General features: G+C 34.7%; 1 long non-coding RNA gene across 3 annotated transcripts in view; it reads right to left on the reverse strand.

Annotated features, from left to right (window-relative positions):
• LOC106009416 (uncharacterized) overlaps positions 1-18,770 on the reverse strand; it is a 259,976-nt gene that overhangs the window by 201,046 nt on the left and 40,160 nt on the right. For all 3 annotated transcript variants that reach the window (XR_015443704.1, XR_015443703.1, XR_015443702.1), the window contains exons 3-4: positions 17,976-18,026; positions 12,675-12,794 (exon numbers count right to left, since the gene is read on the reverse strand). This is a non-coding gene — a long non-coding RNA (uncharacterized LOC106009416). The remainder of the gene's footprint in view (positions 1-12,674; positions 12,795-17,975; positions 18,027-18,770) is intronic.

An 18,770-nucleotide genomic window follows, 5' to 3' on the forward strand; every position in this document is an offset into this window, starting at 1 on the left:
ATAAATTTTATAATGTTTAAATCAGGGTAAATATAGCTCTCTCCTTAAATATTTATCATTTGTTTGTGGTGAAAACATCAAAAATTCTTTTTGCTTTTTTGAAATATATCATACATTATCATTATCTATGGCCTTTCTACTGTGCAATAGCCCACCAAAATTTATTTGTTCCACCTCACTATAACTTAGCTCACATTTGACAACGTTTTCCCATCCCTTCTTCCCTTGTGAGCTCCCCAGCTTCTGTTAACCACTATTCTCTTCTCAATTTCAATAGATAAACTCCTTTAAATTCCACATATGAAAGAGATTTTGTGGTATTTTTGTGTGAGTGTGTCACACACTGGCAAGTTTCACTTAACATAACAACCTTTATTTCTGTCCATGTTATTGAAAATACAGGATTTTATCCATTTTAATGGCTTGAATGTGTTTCATTGGTATATGCACCACACTTTAAGTGAATTTTTACCTTAATCATTAATGTTTAAATGTTCATTGAGGGGTGTTTTAAAATATGCTCTTTACCATGTTATTAAAATTACTTCCTTTCCATGTTCTGATTGAAGCTGCCGCCTTGCTTTGTTGAAAAGATTTCTAGATTCTAATGTCTTATTAGATACAATGAGAACTTTTTGAGGCTGTGTATTCTCATCTTGTTTTATAGGTAAGCACACTAGAAAGACAGTATCCTAATAAGAGCCCACAGCAAAATTCCATACCATGCAAGGGGGGCTTTATTAGAAACAGAAATGTGTTTCTCACAGTTCTAAAATTAGAATGTCGGTATTATTGGCTTCTGCTGAGGGCCCAATTCCAGTTGCAAGCTACCAATTTCTTGTAGCTTCACAAAATAGAAATTCTGTCTCTTAGAATGACTCATGACCTAACTATTTCCCCAAAGCCACACCTCCTAATAATATCATATTGAGGGTTAGGTGTTTGACATATGAATTTGAAGACATAAACATGTATTCCATAACAGTTGGTAGTGGAGATATCATAAACAAATGCTCTTCCTGTTTGCACTTTTTGGTGGTTCATGAAATCCAGTAGCGTTTTGTATGGAGTCATAGGAAGTGATCTTAGCTTTTGTAGCACAGTGAGGCAGAAAGCATATAGACTTTGTGTTTAAAAAGACACAAGTTCATTTCCTAGCTCTGCTAAATAGGCCTCAAGATTCTGAAGTCTACTAAGGTCTAGCATAGAAATTATTGTCTTAAACTAATTATCTAGTTACATCTTTGTATGCAGAATATGCATCCTTACAAATTGCCTGCTTCCAGAAATTATATTGAGGCTTCTGACGTTGAGAGCCATCTGTTTTTTAAATAAATTAACATAAAAATTACTGAATTCTCTCAGATTCAAATTTTATTCTATATATTTTATTAATTTGCCCCAAAGTTTAGTATTGAATTGCATGATATTAAACTGAAATGTAACTATCCCCGCGTATTAAAACTTGGCAAAATTTGATGCATCATTTTTAACTCTTCCCCTACTCTCATTGCACAATCTTAGTGTCTCCATTTCCCTCCCTTGCTTGTGATCTGTGGGTAGAGGTGGACTAAAGCATGGGGTAGGAGGGGGTCCTACATTCTGGGCTTTCTTTGCTTTTTTTTTCTGGCTTCATCACATATCATACTATCAACACCTAAGTGATCTTTGTGGCATTTTTTTGTTTTGTTTTGTTTTGTTTTGTTGTTTGTTTCTGGTACCGGGGATTGAACTTGGGCCCTTGCACTTGCACAGCGGGAGCCGAAACCACTGAGCTAAATCCCCGGCCCTGTGGCAGTTTTTGAGTTATTCTGCATCTGCATTTTGACAGTGGGAATAATGGTTTTAATGATAGATACTCATTTTCCCAGTAAGAAAACATAGGAATGCAATGTTTTCCTTTACTTTGTAACAGTGGATTATTATTTGTCATTTTTAATGTTATTTTGACTATTTTATCATCAATCATCTTTGATAAACAGACTTTACTCTTTGGCAACACATCTCTCATTCCCTGTTGAGAAATCCTTCTGGGAGGGAAGGCATACCCCTCAGCTGCTGAGGGGCATTGTGTTCCCTTTTACAGACAATGACTTTGTATAGCCAGCATGAGGCCTACTGAGGGCATTAGCTGTTAATGTAAGTAATGTAATAAAGTAATAATGAGCTGCTCATTTGAATGTAGCATACATATTTTTAAAGATTTTGCCTTTTCAAGTAGATAATGAATGGAAGGCAAGAAGTTTAGCTACAGGACTTTGGATAACTGTGATCTTTTAGTGATGATATCTTCTCCTTGGTTGACAGTCATAGCCAATCTGAGTTCATGTGCTCCAGGCCAAAGACCCTGATTATACAGGACACTTTACACAGTGCTGTTTCCTGACATCTTCTTGTGCTGTGATGGAGTAAAGCACAAAGAATCAGGAAAAAATGGAGGGGGAGCTAGCTTGTGGGAAGCAAGCTCAATGAGACGTTGCACTGCCCTTCCTGACATCTCAGGATCCTGGCAATAGTAGCATTCTGGTGGCCTCCTGTAGAGATGGGGGTCACTGGTTCCATATCTCTCTCTGCTTGCATGGCTTACAAAGAGTCTGTGTGTGCATGCCGGTGATCCAGGTCATCTGTTTCATATGCTTCCTGTGAAATTGGAAAAAATATGTGGAGCACTCAAGAGGAGCTTAAAATGACTGATGATGTTGTCATGAGTATTGCCTGGGATTGCATATTACCATCACATTTCTCTCTGCTGCATCTCCTACTCATACTGAGAAAGAATTTAAAGTCAAACAGGATAGCTTGTTAGATAGCAGAAATCTGTATTATATTACATGTTAAATCTGATTTTTCTCTATGGGAGAGATAAACTAGAGAAAAAATGAGGGCTTATAACCCAGGCTATCCTTACCAGGACTGATTCTGAAGCAGTTCTACAGTTGGGCACTGTATGTACTCTACCATATTTTCAATATGACAATACTAGCTTATGTATAATGTCGATGTGGTATTTGGTTGTCCTTACGTCCCATGAAGGAGTTAATTTGGTATCATTTTAGCCCAGTGTACAAGTGAAATGGACTTTGAGGGAAAGAGTAAAGCAACAAACTTATTTAAAACATAAAGTTGGGTTGGCATCAAACCCTAAGTGGGTCTGACTATGCTCTGGTCACTGGACATTTTCTGAGGATTGATGAACAACGAATAGGAGTTGATGGTCCTTGGCTGAAACTCGGGTCATTAACTTCAACCAGCCATTAATTGCCTGAAAATGTCCTGGGCTGAGGTCATTATTGCTATTATAAGCTGAATTAATGCCCTGTGCTTTAGCCAATAAGATTATTAGTATTATCTTTATTCTCCATTCAATTTATAATTATAAAAATGTACCACAGGCAATCAGACTAGATGATAGATTAATCACATGCAAAATTACATTTTAAATGAATTGTTTTTGATTTACACATCTACACAAAGAATTTGGAGAAGTTGATTTCTTGGTGTTGACATTTATTGAAGTTGACTTACAGTGATACACCCCCGAATCCTTTAGCCCCACTTCCTATCACCGGGGGGAATTCTAGTAACTAAGAGGAAAGAGATCTTCAATCTACAATATGTTGATTCCAGTTTCTAGAAGATGTAATATTTTGCTTTTTTGGCATGGGAAATTAGGATAGGTGTATGTGGGGAAAGCAGAGTAGAATAGGTGTAGTGACAATGTAAAAGTGCGTAAAACCTAAGGCATACATAGTCACAATTGTTTGATTTTAGGTAGTATTATGCAGTTTTACATTTTCATATTCCTTATTTAATTATTCAGTAAAACTCTCAGTTAAGCATCACAGTTTTTATTATTCCATTTCATATAAGAGAAAATTGAGGTCTGAGTTTAAGCAAAGTGCTTTGCATAATATTGTTATAGATTCCCAGAGCTATCCTCAATCCAAAAGTGTTTTCCAATGCTGGTCCAAACCAAACCTCATTAACTTGCTCTGGGATGTTCTTTTAAATTTTTATACTGGAAGTGATTTGATATTATTAATAATTATAAGGATTTCCAGAGATCCCTGTAGTCAGGTTCCAGTACCCACCTGCCCAGTATACAACTCAGGCCTAAGAAAAAGTACACCAAGAGATGAAACTAGGAAAGAAGGTGGAGTGCCAGGATAACCAACGCCGGTACTACTGACAAAGGCACTGGACAGTCCCAGCCACTGACTTTTATTGGCAATCAATTGGGTTAAAGGCGAGCCATGAGTGATTTCTTTGGAAATTAATGTAAACAAGGCTCAAAAAGGACAAGACAAAGAATTCTCTAATTAGAAACAGAGTAGACAAAATAAATGGTTGTAATTAGAACATTGTCCTTCTAGTCAGAAGGTTTTAGTTGTAGGAATAAAATTTGGGTGCTAGTTACTCTGACCTTGGCACATAGGCTTCAGCTAGACTCACTTCTATAAACAAGCCAATTGTGGGGTTAACTCTTCATAGCCTGCTTTGGTCATAATCAATATTATGGTCCTCTGCATAAGAATTACTTAAATATCCATGTTTCAAGATATTTCCAAGCTTTTGAGTTATTTAGAGGCAGAGCACAGAGTTACCAAACAACTGAGCATTTTTATGCTATAAGACCAATTTGCTGTTATATGTTCTCAGAGTCTGAGTATTTGCTTCTTTGGTAAACTGAGCATATTTATTTTAATCTGTAAACCAATGAGGTATAGTTTGTATCTGTGTGATGTTTCTATATTTCTACATTCTAGTTTGCTTCTAGAAAGCTTCTTACTCATAGAAAACCCCTGAAATATAACCAGCATTTTAATAACTTACCACAGCAAGGGGAATAAAAATGGAAATTCTAAAAAATTCTTTGCTTCCTAGTTAACAAAGAAAATGTTATTTTTACTGGTATATGGATTGGCCTAAGAAGTTACTGGGGTATAATATCAGAAGCAGAGTAAGCCATGGGATTGATTGATTTTTTATGGGGAGGGCCAATGGGAGCTAAATGATATTGTAGGCTAAGTATGAGGAAAATAATATGGTAGTTTTTGTTATAATTATAAAGCTAGTGGAAATAATTGCTTTCTGTCTTGCATACCTGGTGGAGGTGATTATTCCCCCCTTTACTTCTGAACTCCTCTCCTTCTGGTTAACCTCCAGCCAGGCAAAAGGAGCAGGCAAAAAAGACTCAACCCAGTGCCAAGTGGCTGACATAATCTCTAGATGATACATTATTTCAGCAACAGCAACAGTTCAGCAATGGACCAGGGTATGTCTTTTTTTCTCCTTCCTCAAATGAGTCATTGGATCACTTTATAAGATAATGGCTCTGTAGAAGTATTTAACATTCTGAAAGTCAACTGTTGGCAATTGTGACTCTCTCAAAGATCCAGCAGAATGATATCTCAGATCTAGACAAAAGAAACACATGCAGGGAGGGTATACTTTGAAGATCCAGGTGAACATCTTAGCAATTAATGGTTTTCATCTGTAAGATCCCATTATCTCTAAGGTGTTCAGTTGAGTTTGTCCAAGTTCAACTAAAATATTAACAGTGGCATAGATACTACATTGACTAGCTAATAAAAAATTGAAAGCTATTACTTTGATCATTACTACTCGAAACAGAGAGGTTAGATTGATCCAATGAGTTTCAAGAGCTACAGAAATACCACTTTTTTTTTTTTTTTTTTTTTTTTTGGTACCGGGGATTGAACTCAGGTCCTTGTGCCTGCAAAGCAGGCGACCAAACCACTGAGCTAAATCCCCGGCAATACCACTTACAATATCAGCTAAGATTTAATTTCTTACCCATGTTTCTTTCCAATTACATAAAAATTTTATACAGAGGAGTAAACAATCATGGAGAGTGAGGTATGATAATTCTGGTAATAATGCTATGGTCTTGAACTCTTGTTTAAGGCAGGTTAGATATAGTAAATTATATGTCATAATAAATCACTTTTTAATTGGTGCTTATACTGTAAGCCTCTCTCCCTTCTTTGGTTCTAGTTTCAAGGTGTGTTGTAGATGCTTGGGTAAAGGATTTATTAGGTCAATATGATGGGCATAGTCCCCCAAACCTTACTGATATTGGTAAAATTGTTGGACCATGAGAAGCCTGGTATGCTGCAAAGTTTTTCCAGTTATATCTGCTTTAAACATATGCTTCCCCATAAGACAGTCCCCAAATTATCCATGAACTGATTATGAAAAGGAAAGTCCTCTAGAATTTCAAGGAATACCCTTCTAAGAATCTCTTCCATTTTTGGTTTCATTTACACAATGTATTTCTTTAACCAGCACAAATGTTCTAAAAAATGGATGCAAAATAAAGACTAAAAATAAATAAAGACATTTTGCTAATATTAAGCTGACCTATTCTGGGGGAACTACTAAAGAATGGTTTTCAAGTGTAGAAAAATGATTTCAAAAGGAAACTTGAAGGTTGAGAAAGATGTGTAAGGTAACAAAAAGTAGACATGTAGATAAATCAAAATGGTTCTTGAGTCAATAAAACAATGATAAGGCCTCCTAGGAACAGGATACCCATCTGTACTTTGTCTCAGCTGGCTTATTGCTCCAGGGTGTAAAATCCAAGGCAGGCTTCTTTCTGAGTCCCTCAGCTGTGGTACAAGGTGATACAAGTAGATGAGACTCGATCTAGTCCGGGCAGTTTTCCTGAGCCTTGGGGGCCAGTTTGTCCTCAATCATAGGCTTTTGTTGTGCCACACTACCTATCTATGTAATAAACCCACCTCATGTAACTTGTTGCATGCTTAAGTGTTCTGCCTCACAGAACACTTACTATCACAGAAGTAGCAGATATTGCAATTGAAGATGCAGTGAGCCGAAGTATTAATGAGTACACAATGAGCTTAGTTCACAAGCAACCTACAACTATTAAGACAATTACCAAAACTACCAGTGGAATTACGTGAGGCAGCATGTGAAGATTATACTATGTTCTTTTCATATATGCTCTGAGTAAAGCAGCGTTACCTGTGACAGCCTTGTAACAATCCCAAAAGATAGCTAAATATGTTAAAAATACTAAATTAATGAAAACTATTTCATTTTCCACTGCAAATAAATACAATAGCTCCTTTGATAAAATTTCAGCTTCTGTCTGTATGTTGCAAAATGATATTAACCATATGAGTGCATCTCCCAGAGTGGATGGGTCTTAATAAAACATTTGATAACGTTCTAAGAAGTCCTTTACATCAATGGTCTAAAGTGGGGATAGTAAAAAGAAAATATTAGTGTATGAATTTTTATACAGTTCTTTCTATAAACAATAGTTTACTAACATATAATACATATAGATGACTGGGACTATTAGGAAAAATTGGGAACTCTACATGCTTGAGAGAAGCACCTCAGGGTCAATGTTGCTTTCAGAACTCTGTAACACACAACAGTCTGCTTGTTCCTACAGATTAAAATGTTTAGTTTGACCCAAACTAGTAATCACAAAATAGATCAGTGGCTAGCATACCTGAAAACACACCACAAATTGGAGTAATATTAATTATGTGAGCACAAGAAAATACCAAGAAAATGAAGAAATGGATACTTCTTTTATTATAAATACTAGCTTTTTATCAGCCATTATGAAGAAATACACATTAGTGGTAATCCTAACATATTTAATATGTTACTTTCCCTAAAACATAATAGTTCGTCATTGAGCACAATGTTTGAAGTTAACAAATACAATAATTAACTAATGGTTTAATGCTTAATTCATCTTTCTGTAGTATCTTTCAGTGTATGATTTATAGTAATGACAATATTTGTTGAGCTCATGAGAGCTGATGAGCGCTTGGACATAACAATCTGCAAAGTCACTGAATCATGTAAATGAAGAACTAAAAGATGATGTAACTTACTTAGTTCGTTTTTGTGGCTACACCTAATTTTCTTAGAGCTTTGGAGACTGTGAAGTCAAAGATAGAGGCTCTGGCAAGCTCAAGTTCAGTTGTCTGGTGAAGGCTGCATCCTCCAGAAGGAAGGAAAGCTGTGTCTTTACATGACAGAAGAGAGAAAGAACAAGCTAGCCAGCTAGCCAGCAGCTGCATACAGCCTTTTATAAAGACCTTAACCCCATTAATGCATAAAAGGTCTCATGACCTCATCACATCTTAAGGCCCCACCTCTTAATAACATCCATTGACAAAACTTGAATTTTGAAGGCAACGCATCCAAACTCATAGCACTTATAAGGTCACATCAAAAGTAGAGGAATTTGGGAAATCAGATCCCAGAATCCATATTCTTAGGCAAATGTAAATATATGTATGGTATTCTTTTTAAAAAATCAATATCAATACTTTGCAAAAAATTAAGATTTTATTTTTTAAATGAAAGTAACATGTCACCCCAAAATATGCCACTTTGGTATGAAGATTATTTTCAGCTTGAAGTAAATAAAATGAAGTAGATACAATCTCTGCTCTCCCCCTATTTGCCAGAAAGCAGAACATAAATTTATAAATGCATCTCTCCTCCCTTCTCTACCAGAAAGGGCAAATTTGGTCCCCAAATTTTAGACCCTAATCAGCCTGAAGACAGCATGAGAGGAATCTACATAAAAAACTTTATTAGTTAGCCATTACCACTATTTTCTCAAAAATTTGCCTTCCCACAATTTTCCATCCCTAGAAACTCAGGCTCCTGTTCCCCTATCTTGTCATTTCTCTAAAAAATTATTATTTTTGTGGAAGATGATACAAAGCTGGAGTTCTAAGCCACCTCTTTGAGAATTATTACTTCCTGAGTTTTCTTCCATGTGTATGTGATTTATACATGTTAATAAACCTGTTTTTTTTCCTCTTGTTAATCTGTATTTCATTGGGGTCCCTGCTGAGAACTTAGAAAGGTAGAGGAAAAAAGTATTTTTCCTTTTGTATAGGACCATAGAGAAGGGGTTTTGGAAGAGGAAACTTAATCTTCCCTTCATTAGACAAACAGTTGTAAAGAAAATCAATCAACAAGATTCTGGTCTTTATATAAAACAAGCGGAGTTTTGTTCCTCAGGAACTGATGGAGGCTTGGACAGTACCATCAAATATTTGCATGACAATCAGAATATCTTAGATATTGAAAAGATAGTGGCCTTCAGAGATCTGCAGGCCCTCTGGGAAGTAGTGGCCACCAACCCTATGAGTTTCTGACTAGTCTTCTCCATCAGGTCAAAAAATTGAATCCTCTCCATCCAAAGGCTGGAAAAATTGAGAGAACCCTGAGAAGCAGGCACCTCTGGTACCTTGATGGAGACAGGAAGCCTGCCTATTCTGCCATCCATTCATTTCTGAGCTCCTCTGACAACCAGTGTAAAGATGTAGGGACAAAGGGAACCCATATCCCAGCTAAGGTGCCCTATCCATGAAAAAATACTAAGGACAAAATCCAAACATTTCACCTAACTGCTGGAGAGATGTCCTCACCTCCTCTTTGTACATAGCAAATTCCCAGACCATTAGCAGTTAAGAAATGAATTGCCTTGTGGGAGCCTGCACACAGCTTAGGGATTCTTTGCTCAGCATCTCTCTTGTCTGAAGTCAAGGTATCAACCAGAGATGCAGTTTCTCAGAGTCCTCTACTCAGCACATTTGAGTTGTTGTCAGAATTTATTTCCTTGAAATTTTATGACAGATCCTTATTTTCTTGTTGGCTCCTGGCTGGGGTCAGTCCTAGCTATTAGAGGCTACCTCAATTCCTTAGCTACATAGACTATCAATAAATAGCAGCTTACTTCTTCAAGGTTAGCATAAGAATAATGTAACATAATCGTGAGGATTGCTATTTCATCAGTCTTCTCTAATATCATGACCTAATAACTGGATGGCTGCTTCACTGTTCATGTTCCACCCATACTTGTTGCAGGAGAATTATGGTGAGTATATAATACACACAGGGAGAGACTCTTGGGGCCCATCTTAGAATTCTGCCTACTACAAGGAGAAAAACTGCAACATGAACAAAATAACAATAATACTAAAGAGTTCGTGCTGCATAACAAGGAAAGAATGAACTTCTCTACAATTTAGTAGATTCAGCCCAGAAGTAGAGTCAAAAACAGAAAGTGGAATATCACAAAATGTGAAATGATAAAATCATCTTAGAAAATTTAAAAGACTTAAAGGATAGAGTCAAGAAACCTGAAATGTGGCTACTATCATTCTGAAAAGAAAGAATAACAAATAGAAGATGGGCAATAAATAAAGAACAGAAGACAAAAAATCTGTGTTAAATACAGATTGAGTCTGCAGGTCTCAGAACTGATTAGTGATAAAAGACAGTCAGCAAAGTATGACAAAATGTGTTATGTTTCAGAATTAAGAGGAAGACTGACAGGTATTTGTAGAGAGAGGATGTGACTTCAAAGATGTATCATAGCTGACACTTATAGTATCACTTAGGCCACCCTAAAAGCTATAAAAATGGTGAAGGCACCACTAAGAAAGGATTAGCAGTCCCATACCCAGTTAAGACATCATTGCTCTGTCAGAGTATAAATAAGTATTTGAGAATGTGTAAGAAGTGAGAGAGTGACCCAGGTAAAAGGTATTAAGAAAATACATACCTATGTTCTTAACCTAGCACATAATGGGCAGATCCAAGATCTCATAACAGAAGAAAATAAGTGCTAACACAGTGGTTAGCAATGAACATTACAATTTATACAGAGTTGTAACAAATGATGCCAAACCATTTGGATATATATAATGTAAGCACTTGAAATAAGATAAGCTATTTAGGAAAATATTGTAATGATGAAAGGAAATATTTTAAAGACAATAACAGTAATAAACCTGTATGTAACTTACTAATAGAATCTAAGGAGAAAACACAAATGTTCAAGGAATTCCATGAGAACCAGATAAAAATGTAGCTGGAGTCTTCAATATGCTTTATTTAGAATTAAACAACTCTAATAAATTAAAAATAAAATGACCATAGAGGAGTTTACTGCAAAAATATGATAAAAATATAATAGACATACCCCCTCTAAAACAAGTAATAAAATATTTTGTACTTATGTAGAGCATTTATGAAAGTCAATATGTATTTGTCCACAAGAAGACTTTGGAAATTTAAAAAGTAGCAATCATTTTTATTGTAAACCAATAGATATGGAAGTCAGTAGAATAGGTACAAGAACCAGTTTACAAGTACACCATACCATATATGAACAAAGAAATAAAATAAAATAAAAAATTTCAACCTCAACAGAATCAAAGGATATTCATTAAAAATACAGTCATATATTATTTTCCCTTTCAATTTAGTAAAAAAAATTTATTATTATTATTATAAATGTGGTGCACAGGAAAATACAGAGGTGAACACATTTACACACCTTTGATGAGACTGTCAGTGAAACAATATTTCTGGAAAATAATTGTACAAATTATTTCCAGAAACTGAAAAGTATTTATGTGTTTTGACTCCATAATTACTTTTCCCAGAATTCTGTTCTAATACAACCTCTTTTCTGCAGCCTTGTGATAGAAAGAAATCAAAAGAATGTAAACTTATAACAACACATGATGAATTGCATTATTGGTTCATCTATAATATTAAGCAAACATTAAAATATAATTTGTTAAAAATCCTAATGATATGGTAGGATGCTTGTTATATAGTATTAATGAAATATGCAACATAAAACTCATATTACCATTAAATCTCAATATAAAAAATAATGCTGGAATAAACTGCTATAAAATATTAATAATGACTATATCAGAGAAAAACAAAAAAATTTATTTTAAAGACAGTGCTTTGAGAAAATAATATTTATGAGACTTGTTAAGTTAGGTCAATTCTTATTTATGGCCTAGCACCATACCAATTTTGTAATCCATATCAGGAGTCACTTGACCATGTCCTACACAACTACATTCCCTCTGATTTAATTAGATTTAAGATCGTTGATCAAATTATCCCCTTCTGATGCCATAGTACATTAGTTGAATCAGAAATGAAGTCTTGGCTATGCCTATTACAACATTTTGCATTCATAGATAAAAATTTCCATATACTTTGGTAGTCACTGAAATTGGGTATTTTTAATACACAAATACCTGAAACTTGAAGTATTATGCCCTATAATATATCCATGTAAAAATTATGGAAAAATTTTCCTCCTACATTCTTTATTTAACTCTTATTTTCAGTCCTGTATTTATAATCTTATATGGCAGTTTTATTAATTTTTCTTCTCATCCATCAATTTCAAATTAAAAGCAAGAGATATGGTCTTGTAATTCTTCCAAACATACTTCTCATAGTTTTTACCAACTACTTCCTGAGCCCTTACCAGGGGCTCATGCTATTCATTCAATGCCATCTACATATTCTCCTGTTTATTGACCCTTGTATTCTCTTCATGTATCAGAGTCACTAACCGTAAGAGTTGAAATTGTCACTGGTACTTTTTTCTCTACTACCCCAAAATGATCCTTCAATTTTCTTTCAGACAATATCTACAGTCAGATATATAAAGCATTCCTGCTTGCTTCAGCAGAAAAGATGTAACTCACTTAATGTAACTCAGTTAATGTAAGAGATTCACCAGTGCCTTTCACAGTTTTAGAAATACAAGTCAAAGAATGAAGGTCCTGCAGATTAGAGCTACTGTCTCATCTCTTTGTTACCTTCTGAGGTGAAGTTATCACCAGCACTCACAAGCTTCCACCATCGACAGGACCTCTTCCATCTGCAGTTCCTGGGCCTTCTTTCCTGACTCAGTAGTGATGAGACCTCTTCAAGATGTCCTAAGTTACCATTAATTAAAAAGAAAAATAAACAAATAAAACCCCTATCTAGGTCCAAGGGAAATGAGTCATTTTTTATCCAAACAAAAATCCTATCTAGGTCCAAGGGAAAGAAGATATTTTTTATTCTCTTTCTTCCCTGAATTTTTCATTTCTTTTTTGAAACACATATACTACCACATTAATAATTCTATTCTGTAAGGATCATTTTAACTTAACAGTTCTTTAACAAGATGATATTTAGTTAATGGGTATATTAATCACTTGGAAAGGGATTTTTTTAAAAACTGAATTCAAGTTCCTGGTCTTGTCTTCTAGAAACTCTGTTTCAAACAGTTGTTTCAGTGTCCAGCACATTGAGAAAACCTACTTTACCTTTCTAAGATACTACTCTAGAATATGCCTCAAACTCTTCACTTTCTCCTGTAACAGGCTCTATACATCTAGAAACAGTATGCTCCCCAGCCTGCTCCCTAAGGTTCTTGGTGATTGCCTTATTAAACCAATCTAGTTCTAGATCTGTCTTTCTAATTGATAGCTGCTAAGTATTAACAAGAATAAGATTTAAATACTCTGTTGAAAAGTTGCCCTTTCTACTTAGCAAAATATGTACTATAGTATGTACTATGGGTTCTTCTTCCTTATAATAGCAGGGGACACCGTAATTGGCATTGACTCACATTCTGTCCAGTGTTTCCGGACTCTTGCACCTTTTGCACCTGGGCTGCAGACATCACTTATTGAGTTCTTAATGAAGAAGGAACTTTCAATATCCACATTTTTATAGGCAGTGATGTCATATCACCAGCAGTTTTCTCTGATTTCCCACATAAATTTCAATCAGGGCCCTCCTATTTAATTTCAAAGTCTTCTCCTGTACTGCATCATACTCAGCTTCCCCTTTTGGCCTTTCTCTATTTATTTTCCCACTTTTCCCCTTAATTATGAAAGCTGCATTAACTTCTGCTGTATAATAAACCCTTTCCAAGTCAGCCTGGTAGCTACACAAACCTTTTAACAATGTTTACTGTTAATATCTGAAGAATAAGATGATATCCCTTACTGCTTATGAACTTTTCAATCATGGCTAAAGTTTGCACTGTGTCATCCAGGCAGAGTAGCATAAAAAATTGTAACTTTTCTCTCTTTAGTAAAATATCTCATTTGCAACAAAGGTCTACATCTTATAAAAGTAAATTCTATGTTCAGTTACCCCACAATGTTTACATATTTAAACTCTCACTTATAAAACAGTCCCCTTTTGCCTTCTCATATCAGGTAACAGCATGTAAAGAAGAAATACTCCACTAGTTAGGAAAAGAATGATAAGCAAGCTAAGCTCCTTACAGACACCACAAATATGTATTTCTCACAAATGCACATTAAGTACAGTTGAACATTCCATTTAAAATATACATATGATCAGCTCACTAATATCATCTTCTAAGCTAATGTACTCAGACATTTCTTGAGAGAGAAATGACTTCTGCGATGAATTTTACATCAAGTAACAAAAATACATTATGCTTTCAAAGTATATAACGTTGCATTTAAATGTTTCTCCACTTATAAACATTGTAAATACTTAGTGACTATAAACATGATGAATACAAAACAAAGTGGGAAGCATTTTCTCTTGCAATGTAACTTAAATCCGAGATTATTTCAGTATTTCTAATTCAAGGGAACTAGCTGTGAACTGCTGTGAGAGCACAGGTGAATTGTGGTCCTCTGGAACAGAGGCTAAACAAGTTGTACCTGCAATTTAATGATCTGGATTCAAATTCCCCCTCCACCCCTGGAGTAAGTTAGTGAACTTAGTGATATCTGTACAATGAAAGTTATTAAGGCTTCTGCCTTTTTAGGTTTTTTGGAGGATTTGATGAAAAAATGCAAGATATTTTGCACGCATGCATTTTTGTATTTATGTACAAGAAAAGAAATGTAAAGAACAATGTGTCAAGTTCAGTGGTCCATAACTATAATCCCAGCTTCTTGGGAAGCTACTGAAACAGCAGGATCAATTGAGCCCAGGAGTTTGAGGCCAGCTTAAGCAACACAGCAAGATCCCTATCTCAAGGAAAAAATATGTAAAGTAAATCCTTCTCCAAAAATGTAAGTTAACTATATTGTTGTTATTAATATCATTACATGGTGCTTGGTCACTGAAATTTTCCAGTTATTAATTTGAGGTATTCTGGTTTTTTAAATTGGTTTCTTGTGACCTGGGATTTGTAGCTGAGAAAGGGGAATTCCAAATAATTCACTCTCTCCCAAGACCCAAAAAACAAGATGATACTTTTAAATACTTTTAAATGAATCTGCTTGATTAAAACTGGCCCCTCCCATAATAAAAGAAGTTTAATCCCCAGACTAAACTCCCTCTTCAGCCCTGAAATTTAGAAATCATTTACCACCTCCCAAAAGGCATTTTCCAGCTTCAATTATTGTAAGATTTAAGCATCCAACTTTGTAAATATGAATACGAATTCACATTTAAGTAAACATATTGAACAAAAAGCAACTCTGGAAAATGTTATTTGGAAAGGGATACAGGAAGCACATACATACACCTCGTGGGAGGCTTTTCTAACAGCCTATGAATTCTAATTACGTATCAGACTATTGATCTGCGATTTGTAGCTAAGGAAGAGGAATTCCAAATAGCCCCCTCTTTCCCAAACCCCAAAATATAAATAAGGCCAAGAATGAGTTACAGGTGATTTTGATATAGCTTCTTAGAAGAGGAGCATATTTGTTCTTTCAATTTTTAGTGAAAATTTCAACATTGTCTATTATTAGATAGTTTAGTCTCATTATTAATTAAATGTAGAGACAACATGTTTAGGCTTAGCTATGCAGAAATTTTGAAGTATAACATATCTAGATTCTAAGTAACAACAGTAAATATTCTGGAGAAACATAACTATACACAGATATAACAAGTAACAAAACCTAGAGTTGGAAAGATATGTGGGCACAAGTAGCTTATGACCCTAGGAAAGTTCTACCTCATCAAAAAGCCTAGTATCTAGAGGGTTTCTTTTAGATGTGGCTTGGAGAAGGACAAAGCCCCACAAAGCATAAGCTAATTACAGTAGACTCTAAAAGGGTCTTCCTCAAACAAGTAGAGAATCAAAAAAACCTTAAAAACTCCGAATGAGCATTGGAAATTCATTCTTCTCTCATCAAGGATTGATAAAATTTCAGGTAAGGCAACAAGCCTGCTACAAAGCCTTTGTTGCACAATCAAAAGGAACAACTTTAGTCCTAAAAGGTTAGATACACCCCTATAATTCAAACATTACCAGAAACATTTAAAATGGTGAAGTTCTAATATTAATTGTAATTGTCTAAGTAAACATTTTCTAAAATCACAGTTTTCTTAAAGTATGATTTACTTTCCTTCTTATACAATGAAATAACTAAAATATACTTATTGTTTCTCTTCTAGTTAGGAGTATTTCACTTTATCTGAAAGCATATTTACCAATTATACACTATCAGACTTATGAGAATTATAAACAGATGACAAAGTTAAAGCATATTAAAGCATATTATGACATTTAATAAATTAGTTGGGTGATTATTTTAATCTTTTCAAAAAACTGTCAGGTTGTCAAATTATAAATATGAAACAGTATTTTATGATTATGCTATTAAGTTCTGCTTTATTTAAACCAAGATAATCTTTTACACCTTCCTGAAAATTCTGGTGCTTTAGAAAACTATTTTCTACAGGAAAACTTTAATCATAAGTTATAATGGGACATATTTATTAACTTCATTTGAAATTTCTGATGAAGAATATATTCTTTTAAGGATTTGACCCTTTGTGTCCATTCATATAGGCATCAACCAGTATGGTTTTTTCTTTAATTCTCAAACTTTTCTAATAAGACAAAAGAGACTACACTAATGCTCCACAACTTTAACAAAGACATACTTTATTTGTCACTATGATCGAGGCCTTCTGAGAATGCAAATTTCATCATCAATGGTGATATAATATGCTTCTCTGGATCACATTTCAAAACTCTAAGATATAGTTCACTATTCTCTAGGTCAATTAGCACACTACTCACTATAATTTCTCCATCTTTCCCTAGAGAATATCTAGGCATGTATGATTGATTACAGTTTTAACTGCACTAGAAGTAATGCTTTTTTATAGATGACAAGCAACAAATTCCTTCAATTATTTCTTTATTAATGTCATTCTTTTTTTGTGTAGCTTCCATTTCCAATTTTCTTACCAATGTTCCCTTTTGTAATTTGAACTACAGTTAAACTTCCATCATTTGATGAAATATATGTTGGTTTCAGTATACTTCAATATACAAAGAGTTTTTTCCCTCTTAACTAAGAAGCAGTCACTAATAAAAATGTATCTTACTTATACGGGATTTTCTGAGTAGATTCATATTTTGAGTCTTGGGTGGTGCCTCACTACTGTTAGTAAGAATGTATAGGTCATGAACATTGTACCATCATGCATCATGCACATTGTCAGTAATGTTTTTGTTGCTCTCTTCCCTTCAAACAGCACTCAGAGTGGTCAGTCCAGTACTGACATGTAGAATACACTTGGGCAAGTATTAATAACAAAAATAAATGAGAAAATTTAATATTTAGCACATATGTGGCTCTGGATTTGTTGCCTTGCCTAATCTTCACGTAAACATACAAAATAAATATTACCTACTATTATATGTGAGGAAAAAGAACACTTAGTGAATTTGTACAAGTCTTAACTTGAATTCTTCTCACTCTGTGACACCCTGCTTGTCAACACTGTCCATGGAAATAAGAACAACATATTGAGTATGTCTCTTTTCTAAAGCATTACATTTTATTTGTTAGTTCTTGTTTTCAGGACTGATAAAAGTTTATCAATGATATAAAGAGGAAAGGAATGAGGTACCTCTTTTTATCAAAAGTTGTTTAATTGAAATTTCCTGGCAGCTTAATATTTATATATCCCCCAAATCTTAATCTCCTAATCTCTGAGGTGATGGCATTTGAAGATGGAGCTTTTGGTGGTGATTATATCACAAGGGCAGAACCCTTATGAATGGGTTTATTGCCTTTATAAAACAAACCTGAGAGACATCTCATCTTTCCCAACGTATGAGAACACAGTGAGAAGTTGCTTTCTAAAACCCCCAAACAAGCACTTACCAAGCACTGAATCTGTAGGCACTTTGATCTTGAACTTCTTGGCCTCCAGAACTGTGAAAAATGAATTTCTGTTGTTTATAAGTCAATAGTGTATGGAATTTTTTCATAGGAGCTCAAACAAAGACCAAAAATTGTATATATTTGATGTTTTGCTTTTGTTAGCATTCTGGTCACAACACGGTCTTTAAAAGTGCCTATTTATTTGCAAGTGTTTCTATAAAGGAAGAATGATATCTTCAACAATTATGTAACAGCATTGCAACTTATATCTACAGAAATACACATGACAGGGATAAAAGACTCTATATGAGCAGGACTCAGAATGATTAAATATAGAAATCAAGCAAGAAATGGAAGTCTAAAATGATTCTTAGGTTTCTAGCTTCCACAAATGACAGGATTTTTATGCCATCCACTTAGGGAAAGAATACAATTGAGAAACAGGTTTTAGGTGAAAATGACTAGGACATTTTTAAAACATGTAGAACTCAAAATTCCTGTAAAACATGTAAGTGAGATTTCCAGGAACCAGCTGGATTATGGTTCTTGAGTTCAGGGCAAAATTTAGGGCTAAAAATATAGCATATAAGTGGTAACTGAAACCTTGAATGGGGTTGAAGTAACCTCTTGAGGGTGAATAGCAAAAAAGAACAGAGAACTGGTGAAACAGGCATAGAGAATCCAAACGTTTAAAGAATGGGCAAAAAACATGAGACCACAAAAGAAATTAAGAAGAAAAGCACACAGAGGTAGGATAAAATCCAAGAGTAAGTAAAGCCACAGAAGCTATAGGGA

This window comes from Heterocephalus glaber, unplaced genomic scaffold (assembly GCF_053883595.1).
Source record: "Heterocephalus glaber isolate CG9 unplaced genomic scaffold, H.glaber_assembly_v1.0 deba00001577, whole genome shotgun sequence".
In the NCBI taxonomy this organism is placed as follows: Eukaryota; Metazoa; Chordata; class Mammalia; order Rodentia; family Bathyergidae; genus Heterocephalus; species Heterocephalus glaber.